This window comes from Diceros bicornis, chromosome 7 (assembly GCF_020826845.1).
Source record: "Diceros bicornis minor isolate mBicDic1 chromosome 7, mDicBic1.mat.cur, whole genome shotgun sequence".
NCBI lineage: Eukaryota > Metazoa > Chordata > Mammalia > Perissodactyla > Rhinocerotidae > Diceros > Diceros bicornis.
The window spans coordinates 35,046,184-35,068,955 of NC_080746.1; the positions used below are offsets into that span (position 1 = coordinate 35,046,184).

Here is a 22,772-nt window from a genome sequence, read left to right on the forward strand (position 1 = left end):
AAATTTCTAAATAGAACTGTTTACCATTGCATAGCCTAAGAATTTTACATCTTAAATATTTTGGTAGACTCTTGTAGATTTTTAGCCCTCAGTTTCTTAGAGTACGCTAACCTGAATTCCATCTTACACTTTTTTATAATGTAACATGGAACTACCTTTATTTACTTTATTCCATTTGAATGCTCTGCTCTTACTCAATTTTATTCTGAGGCAATATTGGGCTGGAAACAACTAGTTGCTCCAATAAGTATTGGTTCCGGGCCATTGCATTTGGATAATAATTTACTTACTTTTTAATTTTCTTATCATTTCCCTTGATTTTAAGCTGTGATCTCAGGTCTCACTGAGAAGAACATACTTACTACATTCCCTACAAGCAACGCCTTCCATAAATTAATGCTACTTTATTGAGTGGGTAGGGAAAACAGTTACAATTCTCTAAGACTATGTTAGAGAATATACATAGTGTATGCCAATGACTTCCCTGTTCCTTTTACACTTATTTTCTCTGCTCTACTGAGTTCATTCATGATAGAATAACCTTTATTATCTAGGTATAGTCAATCCTCATTATTTGCAGATTCTGTATTTCAGAACGGCCTACTCACTAAAATTTATTTGAAACCCTAAAATCAATACTCAAAATACTTTCTGATCATGTGTAGATGTGTGAAGAGTGGTAAAAATTGGAGTCACCCCATGAGCATGTCCCAAAGTGATGCTTTGCCTTCTTGTTTCAACTCTCATACAGAGACAAACAGAGGATGGGGATGGTAGTGCAGTGCAGTGCAAGAAGCAACAGGTCTGGGGCCAGTTGGGTGGTATTTGAATCCCAACTCTGGCAGCTGTTACTGAGGAGGCCTTGGGCAAGTCACTAACACTTATGAACTTCATTTTCTCTTTAGAAAATTAACAAATAGAATCTGCTAGAATGTATTGTATGTAGAGTTTAAGATTATAATCTATGTGATATATATATATTTCCCCTAGGAGCAATGGTTCAATATTCACTAATTCAGTGTTTGTGGTGACTTTATAAAATATTACTGGGGACAATGAGAATTGACTGTATATACATACATATATATACACATAAACACATATCACATATATACATATTACATATACACATATATGTGTATTATATACTACCTCTATTTAATATGTTATATTTATAACATATATTACATATATATATTTCCAATATGTATTACATATATATATTTCCAATATATATGTAATACTTTTTGTCTGTAAGAAATATTCATTCTCTAATTTTCTGCAAGAATTACTATTAAAAAATCTGTCAAGGAAAAATTAAAGCTATTCTAAGTATAACATTGCAAGTTTTACATCATCTGCCTTGAACTCTCTCCTAGGATCATCTCTGTAATTCTACCTACCTACTGGATACCTTCACTTGAATATCTTATGAGTACTCCATGATTTTCATTATCTAAAACAAGACTTCAGACCCTGCCAAATTTTTAAGCATTGTTTATTCTTCAACAAGCTTAATAGTTTAGTCTCTTCCTAGATATCTAAACTATAAAACTTAGCATCGTGCTTAATATCATGGAAAATAAGGATGGACATAAATAGCCTTGAGACTGGGTCCTGGCCCTTCCACTTACTGGCAGTGTGACTTTGGGCCAGTTACATAAACTTTCTAATCATTAGTATCCTCATCTACTATCTATAGTATTGATAATAGAAGTACCAAATTTAGAGTTTTGTTTTTTGTGATTGTACATGTGTTTACGTGAGTATTAATTCAATAATATGTATAAGAAACTATAGAGTACCAAAGACATACTGAATCTTACCATTATTTTCAAATATACTGTTGGTGGGAATGCAAATTGGTGCAAGCACTGTGTAAAACAGCATGGAAGTTCCTCAAAAAATTGAAAATATAACTACCATATGATCCAACACTTCCAAACTCCGCCTCTGAGTATTTACCTGAAGAATACAAAAACACTAACTCGAAAAGATATGTGCACCCCCATGTTCACTGAAGCACTATTTACAATAGCCAAGATATGGAAATAACCTAAGTGTCCATTGATGGATCAACGGATAAAGAATTTGTGGGGGGTGTGTGTGTGTGTGTGTGTGTGTGTGTGTGTGTGTGTATATATATATATATAGTGGAATATTATTCAGCCATAAAAAATAATGAAATCTTACCATTTGCAACAAGATGGATGGATCCTGAGGGCATTATGCTAAGTGAAATATGTCAGACAGAGAAAGATAAATACCATATGATCTCTCTTATATGTGGACTCTTAAAAAAAAAAACAAGCTAATGGATACAGAGAACAGATTGGTGGTTGCAAGAGGCAGGGGGTAGGGCCTGGGAGATATGGGTGAGCTAGTTTTTTTCTTTTTAGTTTAAATAAATTGAATAAAATTTAAAAAAAATTCCTGTATCTCTCTAAAAAGTCTGCCTACACACCAGTCTGCATTTCACTCCGGTTTAGTACATAGTTTCTCTTAGAAATATTTGCTTCTATTGTGCTTAGGATACAGCAGAATAAGAACTACTGCTGTATAACAAAGAGCATACCAGTGGAATCAAGATACTTGAATTTAACCTTGGTCTGCCTTCCGCTATCTCGGATGTTTAACTTTATATACAACAGTACATACAATGCCTGCCACGTTGTATGCATTCAGATGGCCACTGACTGAATGGATAAAGTTAATTTTCCATATCTCAGTTTCTTAATCTATCAGAAATAGATTTTGTTTAAAGATTGCTGTGTGAATAAATTAGATAATGAATATAAATGAAATATCTAGAGTAGCTGAGGGTGACTAACTAGTTATTAACTGGTAATCATTCTTGTTGTTATTATCTAAATTTTCATTAATAGCATTGGTGATTTCCTCACATATTACTTGGAATGGAGGCAGGTTTAAGGATAGAACAAAGGAGAGGCTTCCTAGGGTGCTACCTTTGGAGGTAGTTGAGCTACATTAAAAATACATTAGTTAATTGTTGATATCTCATGCTGAAATCAGTCTGTATTCAAACAATTCAAATATTTTCTGTCTTGAATCACTAGCCTTCATTGCAATGCTCTCAGTTAATTTATTTCTTAGTTAATTTATTGTGCAATTATTTATTGAGCACCTGCTCTGTTCTTGACTTTACACTAGATACTGGGAATGTAGTGTGGAACAAAGTAGTAAGGGTTCTTACCCTCAGGGATCTTGCTGCCTAGTGGGAAGTACAGATATTAAATGATAGATCAACTAATTAAATGTAAAATTTTAGACTATACTAAGTACTACAGGGGTATAATATACAGAGTTCTATGAAAGGGTAAAAATACAAATAAGAGAGGTTGTCTTTGCCAAGGACACACAGCAAGTGAGTAACGGAGTTTTCATCTCAATGCTATGACTCCAGTAGTCACATTCTTTCCCACATTAGGCTCCTTTCCTTTACACTTTTAAATTTAAATTTTAATATTAAGTTTTTAAATAAAATTCTGGATTTTTTACCTAACATGGAATTATTTCTCTCTGTTATGACCATTTTTTGTACAAGTGTCTTCTTTATATTAACATAGTATTATTATACCTTGATTTTTCTTGTAATACTTGTTTGCATGGTGAGATTCATTTTAAATTCAAATATATAAAAAAGTAATTGTATATCCACTCTATTAGATGAAGTGTTTCCCAAATAATTTTACTCAAAAGTAGACACATTTATTAAATTGATTACTAAAAAGAAAGCAATCACCATGAAAAGACATGGAGAAATCTTAAATGTATATTACTAAGTGTAAGAAGCAAATCTGAAAAGGCTATGTAATATATGATTCCAGCTAGATGACATTCTGGAAAAGGCAAAACTATGGAGACAGTGAAAAGATCAGTGTTTGCCAGAGATTGGGGGTGGGAGAAAGGGATGAATAGGTGGAGTGCAGAGGAATTTTCGGGCAGTGAAAATACTCTGTATGATACTATAATGATGGATTCATGTCATTGTGCATTTGTCCAAACCCACAGAATGTACAACGCCATGAGTGGTCTCTAATATAAAAATGAACTTTGAGCAATTATGACCTGTAAGTTTAGGTTCATTCATTGTAACAAATGTCCCAATCTGGTGGGGGATGTTGATAATGAGGAAAGCTATGCATGTGTCACAGCAGGTAGTCTATGAGAAGTCTTTGTTCCTTCCCCTTAATCTTGCTGTGAACCTAAAATTGTTCTAAAAAATAAAGTCTTTAAAAAAAGAAAGCAGTCATTTTTAGTAGTTAAATATATGAAAGAGTAACATTTCAGATTTTGAACATTTCTAAGACAAATCTCCTTTTGGTTAACTGAAGCATCATGATCAACTCTTTTCAGTAATTGTTTTTCCCCAAGCCCTAAAACTGTTTTACAATACTCTTGACAAACTTTACAGGCTGATTTAAATGTGTTATCATGAGGTATGTTCACTTGAAATATCTTACTACAATTACAGAATCCTGATAACTTAAAAAATATATAGGAAAATGCACTGAATTAGAAGTTCTTACAATATAATTGACCCAATATTAAATCTGTCTCTACATATAAATGGATTTTAAACTTGGTCAGTTATGTTTTTCTCTGCATCACTTTTTTGATCAATAAAATATTAATGATTCTTATTGTCCCTTCCAGATTTCTAATCTTAAAATCTCCAAATTTGGCTAATAGTATTTTCTGGAGCAAGAATACATCCAGAGCCTTGTGTAGGCCTCTCCCACACTGACTCTGAACTTGACCAACATGACTTACTTTGGGCAATTGGACTTGAGCTCAAGTGACACCAGTAGAAGTTTGATAAGTGCTTGGGAGATAGCCTTCTGGAATGTTGCTACCACCAAAGGAGGAAGCCCAGTGTGGCCACCTTGAGAGAGAGAGGAGAGACAGAGAGAGAAAGAGAGAGAAACCCAGATATACCAGCTGTCCCAGATGAGCTAATTCTTGGTTGCCCTTACAGCTGAAGGCAACCACAGGTGTGAGTCCACGTGGAAACTGCAGAAGAACTTGAACTAACTCACAGAATTGTGAGAAATTATAAATTATTGGTTTAAGCCACTAAATTTTGAGGTGATTTGTCATACAGGAAAGGCTAACTGAAATAAGCAATTACACACAAATTTAGAAAATCCCTCAAGTATTATTTGATCATATTGGAAAAGGCATTTTAAATATTGTTATTAATTTTCAGACCATGCAAATATTATAAGTTTTGAGGAAGCAATTAAAGTTCTTTAGCATTTTTTCCCCCAGGGAAACAGATTGCAGAGGAAAATCAAAATTCAATAATTTCTATTTGGCTAATGGCTTCTATTTAAGTCAGCATTACCATTAATGTTCAAGATCATTATCCGTGAACTTTCTGTGCAATTAGGAAAATTCACAAATGTTCAATATAATTCTGAAATCTGAAAACTCATTAAAACGTCTATTGAGCAATTGGAAGCTCCTTGAAGGCACAGGCAAGTTTTTGTTCCTTTTTATGTCCACTAGTATAATGTCAAGCTCATGCTAGGTAGTGAGGGATTATGGTATCAAATAACGAGGATAAGTCTCTACCCTAGGAACTTTCATGTGCAGAATTTCATGAAACCAAAGAATGCAAGTTCCTAGAGTAGAGGCTCACTCTTGATAGTCACAAAATAATTGTAGTTATATCAGATTTTAATATGATTATTTTTAATTAGATAAATGACATAATGTTTATAAAACTGGAAGCTTTCTAGGCTTACTGGTTTCTATTTTGTTTTTTTTTTTTACTATTTCTTTATGAGTTCCTTTAAAAACTTGTGATAAATTGCACATATGCATGATGTACTCATTAGCTATTAGCAGTAGAACATTACAGATTTTAGTCCTTCATAGTTGATGTCAACTAAACTTCTTGTTTATTAATGTAGTCAAACAAATTTCTGCTTTTTTGCAGCAGGTAGTATACATAGAAATTTTCTTGATCATTTCTTGGGTCTTTTGTAGTAATACATTGTAGAATTCTGTGCGATGCTTTCCAGTTAACTTTTTCATACAAAGGATGACTTTTGAAAGCCCCTCATCTTTTGCATATTTACTGCTTCTCTAATTTACTGCTTCTCTAACATTAGAGAAGAATTAAAATTTGTTAATACAAATTTTAACAAACAAAATTTGTTAAATTTTGAAATTTAACAAATTTCAAAAAATACAAAAAAAGTGAATTTATTATTATAAAACTATTTGTACAAAAATGTATAAAATTATTATAAAATAATTTATTCAAGCAGCTCATGTTGATTGTCTCTGTGATAATGAGCTGATACTTAACATTGCAATTTCCACAGTATTTTTTAGTGCTTTGCTCATAGTGATTAATCTTCACAGAAACCCTTGAATTAGGAAATTTATTATTCCTATTTTACAAATGAAGAAACTATGGGACAGGGAATTTATATAGCCTCCTCAAGATTATATGGCTGTTAAGTAGTAGAGCTAGATATTGAACCCAGGCAACTTGGGTTGTATCGTCGTCTTCTGTTTTTAGCCTTGTGCTAAACGCTCAGAGATGTAGAAGAGAATGGCAAGATACAGTTTTTAAGTTTAAAGTGTCAGGGAGACAAACAGCTGAGAAGTGCTTGACAAATATGTAAAATGGCATACATGAAAGAAAGCATTGTTTAACACTAAGTTGTGTGGTAGACAATAAGCATAGCAAATTATTCCTTTTTTTTTTTTTTGTGAGGAAGATCAGCCCTGAGCTAACATCCATGCTAATCCTCCTCTTCTTTTTTGCTGAGGAAGACTGGCTCTGAGCTAACATCTACTGCCAATCCTCCTCCTTCTTTTTTTTTCCCCCAAAGCCCCAGTAGATAATTGTATGTCATAGTTACACATCCTTCTAGTTGCTGTATGTGGGAGGCGGCCTCAGCATGGCCGGAGAAGCGGTGCGTCGGTGCGTGCCTGGGATCCAAACCCAGGCCACCAGTAGTGGAGCGCGAGCACTTAACCGCTAAGCCACAGGGCTGGCCCTGCAAATTATTCTTATTAGAACTAAGCAACAGCATTTCTTTTACATATGTGAACATCAATCCCTACAACAATCCTGTAGAGGTATATATAAATATCACCTTTTAATAAGTGAAGAAATTGAAGTTCAGAGTTTAAATAATTTACCCAGGACTAAACAGTAAGTGATGATGCTGACGTCTAAGCCTCGTGTCTGTGTGGCTCAGAGTGTGTTCTCCCTTTGTTACAGCACATGGAAGAGAGTCACATTAATAATAATTGGGCCTGGGGAAAGAGGGGCTGGGACTTTCACTTGGGCTTAAAATGTGGGGAAGTTTGTAATAGATTCAAAAGAGAAAGAAGGACACTGCAGAAAAGCAGGGAGAGACTCCCTGGATAAAGTAGCCTTTGGAAGTCAGGCTGAAGAGTAGAGATGGGTACTGGAAATTTTTGAAGGGGTGAATGAGGGTCAATTAGATTTTTTTTTTCCTGAGGAAGATTCATCCTGAGCTAACATCTCTGCCAATCTTCCTCTATTTTGTCTGTGGGTCATCACCACAGCGTGGCTGTCGACGAGTGGTGTAGGTCCATGCCTGGGAACTGAACCTGGGCTGCTGAAGCGGAGTGTGCCGAACTTAGCCACAAGGCCACGGGGCCAGCTCCTCAATTAGATTTTTTAAGAGTAGACTAGCCTATATTATATTGACTATCTTTAAGCAAGGAAGTCAGCTAAGAGACTGTAGCCTAGCGAATTAATCGGCAAGACAGAAATCTTTGGCGACAGAAATAGAAATGTAAGGAAAGATACAGACATAATAAATTATATTCATCCTCATGAAACCTTACTTCAATAAAGCTCTTTTCAAATGTACATTTATATTGTATATAGACCAGATTGGCTGACTGAATATAAAAGTGCAAGAGAATAATAAAAACCAGATTATTTCAAGATTGATTTTAGATCTCTATTGCATACAAGCTGTTAGTTTCACTGACTGAGATAGAGAAATTGGAAGGAGAAAATAATTTGTGGGTTAAAGTGATAATGAAATCAATGATAAATTTATTGAAATTGAGGTGATATTGAGATAACCAAATGAAAAAATATAAAAAAGGTAGTTAGGGACATTTGACCAGATCCAGGAAAGCAGACAGAACCTTAATGATGTGATCAACAGCACATTCTCCAAAGTTGCGGTCTTAAGAAAAAATGACACAGAAGGAGAATAATAAGCAACAAACCTTCAGAAATGCCCACAGTTAAAATGTGGGAAGAAGAGAAGTCAACAAAGAAAACCGAATAAGAGGAATCTGACAGGCAGGGAGGAAAGCCTCGATAGGGTACCATCTTAAGAATCAGACACACGAGGATTTTACAAATCCAAGGAAGTATTTTAAAGGTAGAGGAAAATTCCTCAAGCTGCATATTAACTAAACAATATTACTTTCTCTGAAAATGGAAATAAAGGATTGAATGAATGAAGAATGGAGGACACTGTCTATTTCCTTAGTTAACAGCTCTCATTCTTCATGCAGCAATATCCTGATTCTTTGAAAGGAAAAAATGAGGACAACAGATGTAACATAAAGAATCAAAGAAAAATTATCTTTTACATTTGGGAAATACAGATTAATATGTAAAGATGTACCTACATGCCCAGGGCTAAGCAAGTGCTTAATAAATGTTTGCTACTAAAGATATGACATAAAGTGAAGAAACTTGAGTTATCTTTTGAGCAGACAGAATTTGTTCATTAAGAAATGGAGACTATTTATTGAGCAAGTACTATCTTCTACGCACAAGGACCACTTTGAAAAGTTGTGAGGGAAATATAAAGTAGTATTTATTATAAATTTATTGCCATTAATGTTATGACTAACACTTACCTCATTAGCTGCAGGAACTCAATAGTAAAATAAAGAAAAAATATATATATATACTATTTTCACCCTGTAGGGTGGAAAACTAAGCCATGAATTGTAATGCAACTTAACCAATTATTTCTGATTAAGTTCTTGATCATATCAATATTCAGACACATATAGAAAATGAAGAAAAAAACTGTATTAACTATCCAGTGTCAACATGGTGATATTTTTGCTTTACGAATATTTAAAAAAAAAAAGAGAGACTAAATTTGACCATGTGTAAAGCAAAATAATCTTAAAAGATCATATTACAGATCCTAAAGATATACCTAAACTTTAAAAACACACACACATACACACATACGCACACACATACTCCTCAGAAAGGGATAAAACTGAAGTTTCTCCCCCTTTATTTCAAGATACTCTGAATTTCTAGGCAATTTATCAAAATTATTCAAATGACCCAAACTTCCCACTTTCTTTTTTCTGTACTTTTTAAATCTTGGACATAAGTTCATCCTCAGTGACATTCCATCTTTTAGGTTAAATATTCAATAAAATAGAAAATAGAATCAAAGGATTAAAATAGGTAAGGATTTTTAAATGAGCCAAATTTTTCAAGTGTAAATATTAAACAAAACAATATATATGTGTATATAGATGCATACATATATACACAAACCAAATAGGGTTTGGATGGATGTGTGTATCTATAGCTATATCTACACTCAGCCTTTTGAAGTGTTGACTCAGGGAAAATAAGGTCAAGGTGCTGCATCTAGACAGCACACTTACATTTTCTCTCCCTCTGACATAATGTGGAGACAAGTAAACAGTAAATTTCATACCTGCTGTAAAAGAAATGTAGGATAGATAATCATTGAAGAAATGTATGTTAGGTTTTTTTCACATCCTTTTTTTCTCACTAACAAGTGCACAGAAAGTATAAACACAGTAAGATCAGGCATTTCAGCTCTTCAGTTTTTCCCATACAAGTGCCATCCTTTATAATTACGAAAAGTGCTTGCTAATTAAGCATCACAATATCACTTAAGCCTGTGTATTTTGTTTCTTTATTCTTTTCTTCATTTTCACTACTGTTTTCTGACAAAAAGTAACTTCTGACTTGATATAACTTCACAAGAAATTTTCCATAGTGAATAAACAAAGTGTTTTCAATAAAGTTATTTGAATCCAAGTAGAAAAGGTTGTAAATAGTCACTCTCTTTCATGTTCCAAATTGGAAAAACTTGAATATCACTGTCAGTTTTATCTGTTTCAGACTGAGAAAAATTAATGATCCATACACAAGTACTCTAAGTACAATATTTAGGTCACCAGACAATGACTCACTTCCTAGAAAACCACCTAAGATTACTTTGTTTCTAATTTTTTAATCGATGTAGCACTGACTCAAGGAAGCCTCTCTCTACATACTTACATGCATAAACAGACACACGCTGTAATTGGAAGAGCCAATTTCCATTTGACCCATTGCTATTAAACATTTATAAATTCATAATTTTCAAGCCTCTTACAAATGAGAAGTGACATCTATTTGCATTTTTCTTGGAGATCTGGTTTTGACTGTCAGCAAAAACTGACTTGTGACATGGCAAACTTTTTGTCAAAATGCTGTCAAAATGTACACAGGCTACCCACTATTAAAAACATCAATGATTATATATTTACATAATAAACCATCAATAATAAAAATTTGTTTGAGATTATGCAATGTTTTTCTGAATAATTCACCACAATTAAATACCGAGATAAAAAGGATAAAGGGCAGGAGCTAATCGTTCTTCAATAACTTGTAACTCAGATCACCCGTGTTAGGATCAAATATTTCCATGTTTTCATTTGTTTGAGCAATTTGATGAGTAGATGCAGACGTTCTTTTATCCAGCAAGCCACTAGGGACTTCAATCCTTGCCCTTCTTTCTTCCATTTATGACCTTTGTCTATTTTTTTCATTTTCAAAGCACTTGCACACTCACTCAATTCTTTTGTGAATTATTTTATCAGTTTATTCAACTATGTTTGAACACTTGCTACATTATTGGCACAATCTGAGATATCATAACTAAAAATGTAGGGAAGTCTTAACTTCTTACATGAGCAATAAGACGTGTAAGACTGGTCAATCATAACGCCATCACATGGATCAACCATTTCCCAGGAATGTTACCCTTCCCACCACCTCAACCTCTGACTATTCTCAAGGAGTGATAACTTGTACTACTTTGTTCAGAGACTTGGTCCCAGGCCCACAGATTTCTCATCACTACTGGTTATATTTTCTTCCCTCTGCTTCCTTTTACCTTTACCACAGAGGCTTGAAATGCAGGGGTTTTGCTTTTTTCCTCTTTTTCAGAGGTGAGGGCAGGTGAGGGGAAAGAAACCAAAGCTTAGATTTTACAAACTCAAAAAACAATTTTGAACGTCTTTGGTCTAACCTCTATTTTAGGTGTCACAGTTATGTACACATACACACGCAAGCACATATTGACCTAGAGTCACATCAAATAATAGAGATTAAAATAAAAGAGAATGACAGAAGAGTCCATTGAGCTCTGTCCCCCAATATCCACCAAAATTCTGACTCTTCGATTGACATGGGTACACTTAAACAATAACCCCCACAGCAATAGGTAGGCTAAATGAGTCCAACACTTGCCATGAAAAAAAATGCTAGCAAGGTATGTAGACAAATAACTATAATATAAGAAAAAATGTAAAAATTCCATCAAAGAAGTAGGAGAGCAATTCTACTTAGGATGATCATGAAATAACCCTAGAGGAGATAGTAGCTGACTCAGGATTTGATGGAGAGACTGCACAGAGTCTTTTTCTGAAATCAACTCCCCACTCAAACCAGAAGGCAAAATAGGGAGGCAGGCTAGTCCAAGAGTCAATTTGATAGTCCATTTGGGCTGGGCATTGATGGACAAGTATGTGGGGTCAGATGTTAGCAGAAATTAAATATGACTTTAAAGATCTTAATCTTTTCTTGGCAATGTTTATTAAAAAAAAATCAGAGAGTTCTGAGCCAGGGTGTAAGATTATCAGTGTTTTAGAGTTACTAATATGGTCAAGATTCCTCCCACTGATACCCAAAGGTTTGATTCACTCCAATTACACAATTTAATTTCTTAGGAATACAATCTGAATGGCTCAACTCGTATTTTGTGCCAAGTTCTGATTAGTTACTTTGGCTCACCTGAATCCAATCATCAGCGGCAAAGGGAAGAAGGAGATGTTAGTTTAAGGAAGCCCTTTAAGTAGGAGCTAATAATTTGGCAATTTCACATTGGAGGAATTATAGGCTATGCCAGAATATTATTCACATGTTCACTGCAAGGAGCAAAAGACAATGTTAGATGCTACATATTAGTGTGGGAGAGTTTCATAGTTAACATATGTCAGAAAGTTCTAGGGAAGACCTACACAGAAATTAGGGCAAAATAGACTTTTCTTCATGCTAGAGATCATTTTGTTGTTTGTATAAAGTTCTGGTTTAAAAAACGCAGAGGAGGGGCCAGCCCTCAAGCACAGCGGTTAAGTGTGTGCGGTCTGCTTTGGCGGCCCAGGGTTCGCAGGTTCCCACCCCAGGCCCACACAGACACACCGCTAGTCAAGCCATGCTGTGATGGTGTCCCATATAAAATAGAGGAAGATGGGCACGGATGTTAGCCCAGGGCCAATCTTCCTTAGCAAAAAGAGGAGGATTGGTAACGGATGTTACCTCAGGGCCAATCTTCCTCACAAAAAAAAAAAAAAAGAGGTTAAGAAGAGATAACTAGACTGAGTTGTCCTAACCAGAAACTACTCTCAATATCTTGATGCCCTTTGGGGAGAGCCAGTGAGAAGCACAGTTCATAAATTGATTGCTAAACATAAAGCACCAGCGATATACAACTTAAAATAAGTTGTCAAATGCAAAATGTTGTCTTATTTGTTCTGCCATAATATCTAAATAGTAGAAGAGGCTGCAAGGGATTCATCACAATCTGTGTTTTTCTCTTCTTACGGAGCATACAGCTAACTGCATTTCCCAGCGTCTTTTGCAGTTAGGTATGGTGATCATGTGATTGAATTCTAGCCAATGGAATGTGACTTCCAGGCCTAGACATCTCGTTCTACTCTCAACCTTGCTCCTGCATGCTCTTTCCCCTTTTGCTGATCTTTCCAAGATTCTCACTTCACTTTACCAAAAACAAAGCATGAAGAATAAGAATAAGAATGTTTTATTCGCAGGTTTGAACAACTCAGCCTAACTGGTGAGTTATCTGTCCAAATAGCTATTCAACAAACAATTCTGAACATCTATGCAGAAAGTACAGTAGATTAGAAAAACTAAGTTGCCTACTCATGTTAGGTATAATGGTATATAAATATTCTCTTAATAACATTTTTAAAGAAAGAAAGAAATTTCTCAATTACAGGGGCTCAAACCAAGAAAAGAAGACATTGTGTTTTATGTTCAAACAAAAGCGTTTAGATTTTAAATGTTAGTAATAATTTCAGTTGTCATTTTAGTTGCAGAAGAAGTCATTAACTTAATAAGGAAATTTCAACAGAAAAACATACCCCTTTTAACTCAGCAGTGTCCCAATAAACCTAATTCACTAAAAATTAGCTGCTGTAATTTATAAGAGCACTTATCAAGATGAATCACTTCTAGATGTAATTATCCTCATTTATTGCAAGTTATGGAAAAATATGAAGGAAACATTTTTTTAACTGAAGGAAATATGTTGGAGTGAATTAAATCCTCAGCATAACAACACATACACACACACACACACACACACACACACAAATTCATTGCTGTATTCAATCATTTTAATGTTTTAACATTTGCTGTTTTTCTAATTTATTTGAATTATCTATATTGTTTTATATATTTTATTTTTCATTCCACCCGTATCTGCATTGATCTAGCTGTTTTGTGTATATTTTAAATTCCATTCCAAATGCAAATGTAATTCCTTGTATACACTGATTTAAGAATCTTAATTGTTGGACAGGGGCAAGATGCATGTATCTTATCAATACTTAAATACATATAAATACATATCTACATTTAGATACAAATACGCAGTGTTACTACATGTTAAATACTTGGCACATTTGAATACATATATTTAAAAATGGAGACTGTAAATTTTATCTTACCATTTCTTTAAATTTAAGGTGCATATTCAATCCCTATATCCTCACTATATTTGGTAGCCTATACATCTATATGTACTAGCTCTAACCTGACTCATCTCATCGCCTTTAACTATCTGTGCTATAGCCACATTGGTCTTTTATTTCCTTGAGTGCATAAAACTTGTTTTGGCCTTTGCACTTTTAACACAAGCTTATTTCTCTCCCTTGGACATTCCTTATGCAAATTTTTACATGCTTAATCTTTCTCATCATTTAGGTCACTCTATGTAAAATATAGATTTTTTGCATATCATTGTTTATTCCATTTTCTGCTTATATTTTTATTCCATAGTGCTCATTACAATCACAAATAATTTATCTTATGACATGTATTTGTCTATTGTTTATTTTACTCACTACCTACCACCAGTTTCTGTGAAGTTCCAATAAAATCAAAGCCCTCGCAGACTATATTTTGATGTTCTGCATAAGAGTTAACATATCTCTGAAACATGACAGTTAACGCATAATGTTGATTTGCTATAAAACAAATGCCAGAGGCATATGGATATTTTTATTTATATACATAAAAAATTTCTGGATTGATACACAAAAATTAATGAGTAGTTAACTGTGGCATTCAGTGGGAGACCTCAATGAATAAGGAATCAGGGCTTTGGAGGAAAACATATCAGAGTATATTTTTTAGATATTTTGATGTTTTGTAAAGTATGCTAACGTATAAGGTATTCAGAAATTAAATAAAGAAAATGAATATTTTAAAAGTTATACATTTGTGTGTGAGAGAGAGAGAGAGACGAGAGAGAGAGGGAGAAGAAGAGGAATAGGAGAAAACAAGAAAATAAAAGATTGGTGAGAAGATACCTGAGAATCCTTTAGGGGACATAGAATAATGTGGTTAGGAGCTCAGGTTCTGAAATCAGACTGCCAGGTCCCAATTCCTGCCCAACAATTATCGACTGTGAGACATTAAGTATGTGACAGATTCTCTTTTTACTTTAGTATCTTCATTGGTAAAATGGAGATAATATTAATACTTCCTTATGTTAGACTTAAACCTGTAATAAATATCAATAAATGTTCTCATTTATTATTCAAAAATCTTCATTTTATAAAACAATTCCTGAAATAGGAAATAAATTATTATTTAGTATTATCATTATGTCCCATTAAATGTTTTTTGAATCAATTAGAATTTGTGAAGTTGAGATGCATCTCAAGTGGACCCAGAATAAATCTTTTCTTCTTTTTTTTTTTTGTGAGGAAGATTAGCCCTGAGCTAACATCTGCTTCCAATCCTCCTCTTTTTGTTGAGGAAGATTGGCCCTGGGCTAAGAACCGTGCCCATCTTCCTCCACTTCATACGGGACGCCACAACATCATGGCTTGATAAGCGGTGAGTAGGTCTGCGCCTGGGATCTGAACCTGTGAACCCCGGGCCGCTGAAGCGGAGCACACAAACTTAACTGCTATGCCACTGGGACGGCCCCTAGGAGAAATCATTTTTATTTGATTATTAATCTTCTAACTTGACTAAATCTTTACTTGTTAATTAATTAAATGTGGCACTAAAATAATGGTTTATATGCATTTGATATATAAACACTCTTACGCTAAGCAACAAAAACAAGATGTCTTACTATATATGGAACATTATCTCATCTATAAAAAAATACAAAAAATTAAATAGGAAGTACATCAGTATTGTAATAGTGATTGCCTCACAGTGGTGGAAATTTGGGAGGTTTTATAATTTTCTGTAGACCTTCTAATCTTTCAAATTCATTACTTTGGTTATAGTTTATGGTCAGCTAAAAAATGAGAAAGATATATAAAATGAGAAATAATGTTTAAGCATTTTATATTGTTACAATCAATTGTATATAATTTAATCAAATTGTTTTTGATTAGTTTCCACAATTAACTTTATCATAAAACATGTATTTATTAAACAAAATAGAGTAACGTATGAAATCAAATTTTAGATGATTATGTAAAGGAAAAACCATCCTAGAAACACACAGCAACAAACCCACCTGTAATTCCCATACTAGCCCTTGCTAACTGTGACTTTAAGAAAATCACATATTTTTATCATTGAAGATCATCAACGTTTATCTGGCATGGTCTGAGTGAATACTTTTTGCTATGTAAAGTACTAGATCCCTGGGCTTGAATAACCTTTTAAAATTTTTATTTTCAATTATTTACTTAAAGAATTGGTGAAACTTGTAGAGGGGAAACTCAGGCTTCGCTTTTGGACATTGTAAATGTGAAATACCTGTTAGGCATCCAAATGATGAAGTTGAGAAAGAAGCTGGATGTAGAAGATGAAGCTCAATGGGCAGATCGGTGCAAAAGAAGCAAATTTGGAAATCTCCAGCATATCAATGGAATTAACACCCTGAAGACAGAGAAAACCTCTGAGGGAGAGGTTGTAAGTAGAGAGGATGCGGTCCCAGGATGAAGTTTTCAGACAATTGAAGTTGAGAACATGAAGGAGAACTTGCAAAGAAGAAAGAGGAGGGACTAATGAGGTGGAAAGAAAAAGAACATGGGAGTCAAGGGTACTGTTATGAGAATTATTGTGAGGAGATAATAAAATGTTCAATTTGACAATACTTTGTAAATAGAATGTGATAGACAAAAAATTACTATTTCCTTCATTAAATAAGGTAGACACATGTTGCCAGAAGTGATCTGGAGCTGATAGTCCAGTTTTTTTTTGGTTAATGGATCAGGTGAACTAAATCTAACAAGGTGATATTTGTCAATGATAAACACAATTAGGAGAAGAACACCCAATCACTATAAAAGAATAGATACAAGATGGGAGAATTGTACCTTAGCATAACATCCTGAACAAATATTGTGAAGTGACTAAGATTCAAAAGTAAAGTAAGCTGTGCAAGATGTCAGAAAACTAGTTAGTGGTCAGGATTATCAAGGTAGTTATAGCCAAGACCACAATGTCCAATCGGTCTCGCTGTGAACCTCAACACAAGTAATGTAATCTCTCTGGGTCTCCATCCATAGTACCTACCTCATAGTGTTCTCTGTGGGAGTAATTAAAGTAATGGTCTCAAAGCGCTCATCACAATCCCCAGCACAGTGCTCAATATGTAGTAACCGAGATCACTGCCACCACTACAGTCAATAGGGATTCAAATCAGGGGTCTCTGATTCTAACTGACCTGTTCTTACTCCTTTAGATAGTAAGACCTTTGGTAACATTGCTATAGAAGGAGTTCATGTATTAGTTGGATCGCAAGACCTTAGAGAACATGTTCAACCCTGAAATATCCGTGAAAATTTGATGAAATTATGAATCATTTTAGTTGAAGTCTATTTTTCCCTAACAACTATAAAATCTTGTACTGTAATTCTGAATATTTCTATGTCTGTCAGAGAAATTTTCGATTTGTGTATTCCCCATATATGTCCTCATATAAATTGCATTGCCCATATGTACATGACATAACACGAGAATAAATGAACCATTCAAGCCTCTCCAAGTACACTATTTCCAAATAAAGGATGGTGTACACCAATATACAAGAAACAGTGTAGGTTTGGGAACAGACAGAACTAGCCCAAACTTCAAGTACTGCATTTTATTGGTTGTACACTATAGTCAAGTTATTTGACCGATCTGAGACTTAGTGTTCTCCCAATTTGTCAGAGTAGATGATGCTCACCAAATATTTAATATTTTCTCTTACATTTCAGGTTAAGCAGATCCATGTGATGAGCTTGGGCAAAAGTGTTGTGAACTGAAGAGACACATCATTTCTAAGCTAAAGCATAGAGAGAGTGGGTGTGAGTTTCAGTGTGAGCTCTCTGTGTGTTCTCTTCCCTATCCTTGCTATTGTAGAGGCCCCCTATTGAGATAGTAAAACCACAAAAGTTCCAGAAGACTTAATCCCTAAATTACCTCATGGGCAACACTTGAGGAGTCACCTAGACCACAGCAGAATTTTCTTGAGCAAGAAATAAACTTTTATTACTCTTAAATCAATGATTTGGAGATTATTTATTAATATGGTATTGACAAATGTACTTCTCATCTATAAAAAGATGACAGTTCTGTGGGGTTGCTGTAAGTATAGAGACAATGTTCATGAATAGCCTAGCAAAATAAGTATGTGCAAAAAATGTTAATTATGAATATTGTTATTAAGAAAGAAGTTAAGTCTTTGTAGCTCACGTCATAGGGGAATTGTCAAACTGCCTTTCATATAATGAAAGGAAGAATATATTTGTCTTTCCAATATCACATTGCAATATTCTCTTTATAAGCATCATTTCTAACTTTAAAAGATGACATTGATGCTAAAAGATAATCTAGAATCGATTACATCAATAAATTTTTTAGATTTAAGCCACATCACTTTCAAGCATTTTGTCTACTTGGTTGGGATTATATTTTTTGTTAAGAGATATATCAATTATAGTCCTGAAATTGAACATGAGATTAAATTTTAAATAATACATACCAAATACTCTCGATTACTGTCTCTGCTGAGAAATTAAGTATAGTGTTCATTTGAATTAAGAAATATTTCTTAAATTATCAAAACAACACTCCTAGTATAAATGGGGGCTTTCTAAATATGTACACCATTTCCACAGCAATTTGGGGGCACCTGTTATATGGGAACATGCTTCTGAAAATGAATAATAAAAACAAACACAGCAGTTAAAGATAAGTCATTTTATCTCTCCAGTTACTATCAGTAGATTTTAAAATTCCTATTGGTAAAAAGAAGGTATTAAAAATGATTATGATTAGAGAAGTCATGACTTATGCTGCAATAAACTTGCCATATGTTATTTCTTAACACAGACTTCAAAAGGTGTCAGAAAACTTGAATTATAATAAAAACTTCTGAGCATAGCAAGGAGAATTAAAAGCTATGCATCTTACTTTCTGTTTCATAGAACTAGAGGAAATGATTTAAATGATTTAGCTTCTTTACCTGCAATATACAATATAATGTGATACACCATTTCATAAAACAAAAACCTCCAAACCTCAACTCACTAAGGTAGATTTACTATGCTAAATTAAGCATGGAATATAGCCAGTTTTTGTACATCATTTTAGAAATGGCAAAATATTTCCAAAAGAATGAATGCTATCCATTGTTTTATCAGAAATATGACGGATGACAAACAAAACACTGACGTCGCATCAAAATGCATTTTTCAAATTTTCTCTTAGAGAGGATATGAAGGCTGTGAAGCCAAATGCACCATATACTCCTAATCCTGCTTCATTCATTACCTTCTTTAATGAGCTAATTAAAGGATAAAACAAATTAAATCATTTGTCTCTTCACCTAAGATTGTGTATGTCTGGGTCTGGAACTGTAATTTTTATGATAGGTATGGCATTGAGCGCATTGTAGCACTGAATATATAATAAACAATAGTAATAATGACACCAGTATCTTCTGACAAGTCCTATTTGATCTGCTTCCCTGATTTTTGAAAAAGACTCAGTTCTCTTAGCCCATAAAACACACTTAGTAAAACACAATCTGTTTTAGGTAAGTCACAAAGCAACAGCATCCCTGTACCATCAAGCATAGGGGAATTTATAATCAATGATAAATTCTAACTCCCTCCTTTTAAAAATTACTTCAAGAAACCACCTATACCATAAATCACATTTGTTAGCATCCATCAACTCCCCTGTATAGACTGAATTCACTTAAGATATTTTCTATCTTCAGAATTATACAAGTTAGAAAAGTCTCCTCTCAGCATCTTGAGTACTATTATATCATTCTATTTAATAATAGTACTCATTGAAGTCAAATATTAGACTTGATGACTTCAGCAATACCTATCAGGCAAGATCAGAGATATACATGAGGATGCCCTTCATGTATTAAATCAAAAGAAAACATAAATATATTTAATACTAAGCATATCTTTATAGATGCAAACACAACTTCATTTACCTTAAACAATATGATTATAATGATAATGGAATCTGAAACTCAAAACATAATGTGCACACACACACACATTTTCTATTTTACCAAATAAACTAAAAGGAAAATTACAATTATTGACTTTCCTTTGTACCTTTTAAATCAGTCATTAGCAATATTATTGATATTTTCAACATCTTTTCTTAACCTCCCCATCACATTTTTGTTCTAAATAAAACCTGGTTTTCCTCACAGGACCTTGCTTTCTGTGTTGCACTCTCAAGTGGTCATCTTTTCTCTACAATACTCTTCAGAGCTCTGGGCTGGGAGGTGAGGTAAATGTCCTTTTTGCACGTCATTGCTGCTTCTGGAACTTGAGTCTTCCATTCTCTCTACAAAGCCCTAGCTTTGAATGAAGGTCAATCTACACTGCAACTAAACTTCCTTCTGATAGTCATCTATACCTCTGGAGTCACTACCCTCATTCTTTGAAAATTTGACATCTAGATACTGTCTCCTCCCTCCCACAGGAATCTGGACATCCTTGGTGATATCAGTATCAAGAGAGCAGTCATTCCAATACCCTTGCCTTTCAGTTCCATAACCTCCATTACTCTAATAATCTAGTTATTTACCATACTTCAGGCAACTACTCTGTGTTATATATTACATCATGTCATTACCTAGAACCTCATTCACTTCATCATAGTAATTTTACACACCCCACTCTCCAACCTCTACCTTCTATTTTCTGGCTCACTCATTCTAGTACCCTGATTCCAGCAAACCCTCTCTAACCTATTGACCCTAGCAGCTTTCCACTCTCCCTCTCCCTCTCCTGTTCTCATTCTTTCTTCACCCAACTTAGATATTATGGCTCTTTGTATAAACACTCCCTTGCATACATTCTCAATATATTCCTTATTTCTCCCATCTGACAGAGCCTCAGCTCTGGTTAAATCCCCTCCCTTGTTACTCTTTTCTGTATCTGAACAACTGACAGTATCTAGAGATAAAATATAGACAAAATCCTACATCCACCTTCTTATTGTGTATCTGTTCATTTTCTCCTCCGAATTTGCTCTCTCCACTCATGTTTTTCCTATGGAGGAAATAAACAGCACATGCAGTTTTTAGCTTCTCAGACCAAAATCCTTGCGAGCATCCTCGACTTCCTTTTTTCTCTCATATCCCGCATCATATATCTGGACTCATACTACATTTCACTTCCTCCAATATCACCTTGCTCCAACCACAATCCACTCTCGCTTGAATTATTGCAATAGTCTTACATCATGCCTTTATCCCCCTACAGTCTATTTTCCATGCTGCCGCCAGATTGATTCTTTAAAAATCTATACCAGAACATGTCTTTCTTCTGCTCTAATACTCCAAGACTTCAATCTCACTCAAACTAAAAGTCCCTTAAATGGTCTACAAGACCCTGAATGACCCAATTCTACCCGTCCACCCAATATTCAGGTTCTAGTCGCTGGTCCTTGCTGCCTCTCTCAGCTCCACATCTAACCTTGCCACTTGAAGTGTGTTCCTCTGATTAGCAGCATTGCCATCACCAGGGAGCTGGTTATGAATGCTGATACTCAGGCCCCACAGTATATTCCATAAAAGAGAATCTTCATTTAGAAAAGATGATTTTCTATGCAATTCTTACTCACATTAAAGTTTGAAAAGCACAGATGTAGGCATTACTTGTGTAAGGACAAATAACCAATTAAAAATGAGGCTTAATTCCCCCTATTGAAAATAAGGGAAGAGATTTCCCTCTTTTTTTAAGAACATTTACCTTAGAAAACTTGAGAGAGATCTCGAGTCCAGAAGGCGGCGTAAGCAGACTCGGAACTCACCTCCTCCCGTGGACACAGCCAATTTACAACTACTCGTGGAAAAATTACCCCGGAGACAGAACTGAAAACTGGATGAGAGGAACTCCTGCAACAACGGACAATCCTAACTGAGGTGGAAGAGGCAGAGACTCCCTTCTGGAGAGAAAAAACGCCGCCTTCACAAGCCGCCAGCTTCACGGCCGCCGGGAGCAGCTCACAGGTCCGCAGCCTCCCTGGAGGCGCGGGGCCCTGAGCCGGGGAGCGCCCCCGCTGTGGGCATATTGTGGACCCAGCACAATCCAGACCAGCGGCATAATATCTGACTGTGCCTGCTACTAAAACACTGGGGAGTACCTCTAGAAAACCCGGTTCACAAAGAAACTAAAACCGGCTCTTAAAGGGCCCGCGCGCAAACTTACCCGTTTCAGAAAGCAAACTAAAATCACCAGAAGGAAAGGTGCACAGTGCTGTGGTGAAAAGAGACTCACCTGATAGGCCCTGAGTGCATCTCGGTGAGGGGTGAGACCTCTCCAGGGACTGGGACATTGGCGGCGGCCATTGTGGTGGCCTGGTGTGGGCGTGCTGACACAGACGCCATTGGAGTTCTCCCTGAGGCCTGCTAACCCAGGGTCTGCCCCACTCACTAGAGCATGGATGTAATCCAGCTCAGCCAGGGCAGGCAGCCCACCCTAAAGACTGGCCCCACCCCACAACAAGCCCTCAGGCAACGTGTGGGCCTGCATAGATTGGTGACTGGATTCTATGCAGCCTGGCAACTGAGCCAACTTGAGTGGGGCAGGGTGTGCACAAGGAGCCAGTGGAGAGTGTGGGGCGGTGGCGGAGTGTGTGGGGCTCCCGCCGTGGAGAGACTGGGTCCACTTGGGGCGGTAGGGGCACGCACACGGGTCAGGACTGT

General features: G+C 35.4%; 1 protein-coding gene across 3 annotated transcripts in view; it reads right to left on the reverse strand.

The window, feature by feature from the left end:
* The window catches only part of CNTN5 (contactin 5), an 812,742-nt gene extending 790,276 nt beyond the window's left edge, over positions 1-22,466 (reverse strand). For all 3 annotated transcript variants that reach the window (XM_058545360.1, XM_058545362.1, XM_058545361.1), the window contains exon 1: positions 22,345-22,466. The gene's annotated coding sequence lies outside the window, so the exon portion shown is untranslated. The remainder of the gene's footprint in view (positions 1-22,344) is intronic.
* Between the last annotated feature and the right edge of the window lie 306 nt (positions 22,467-22,772).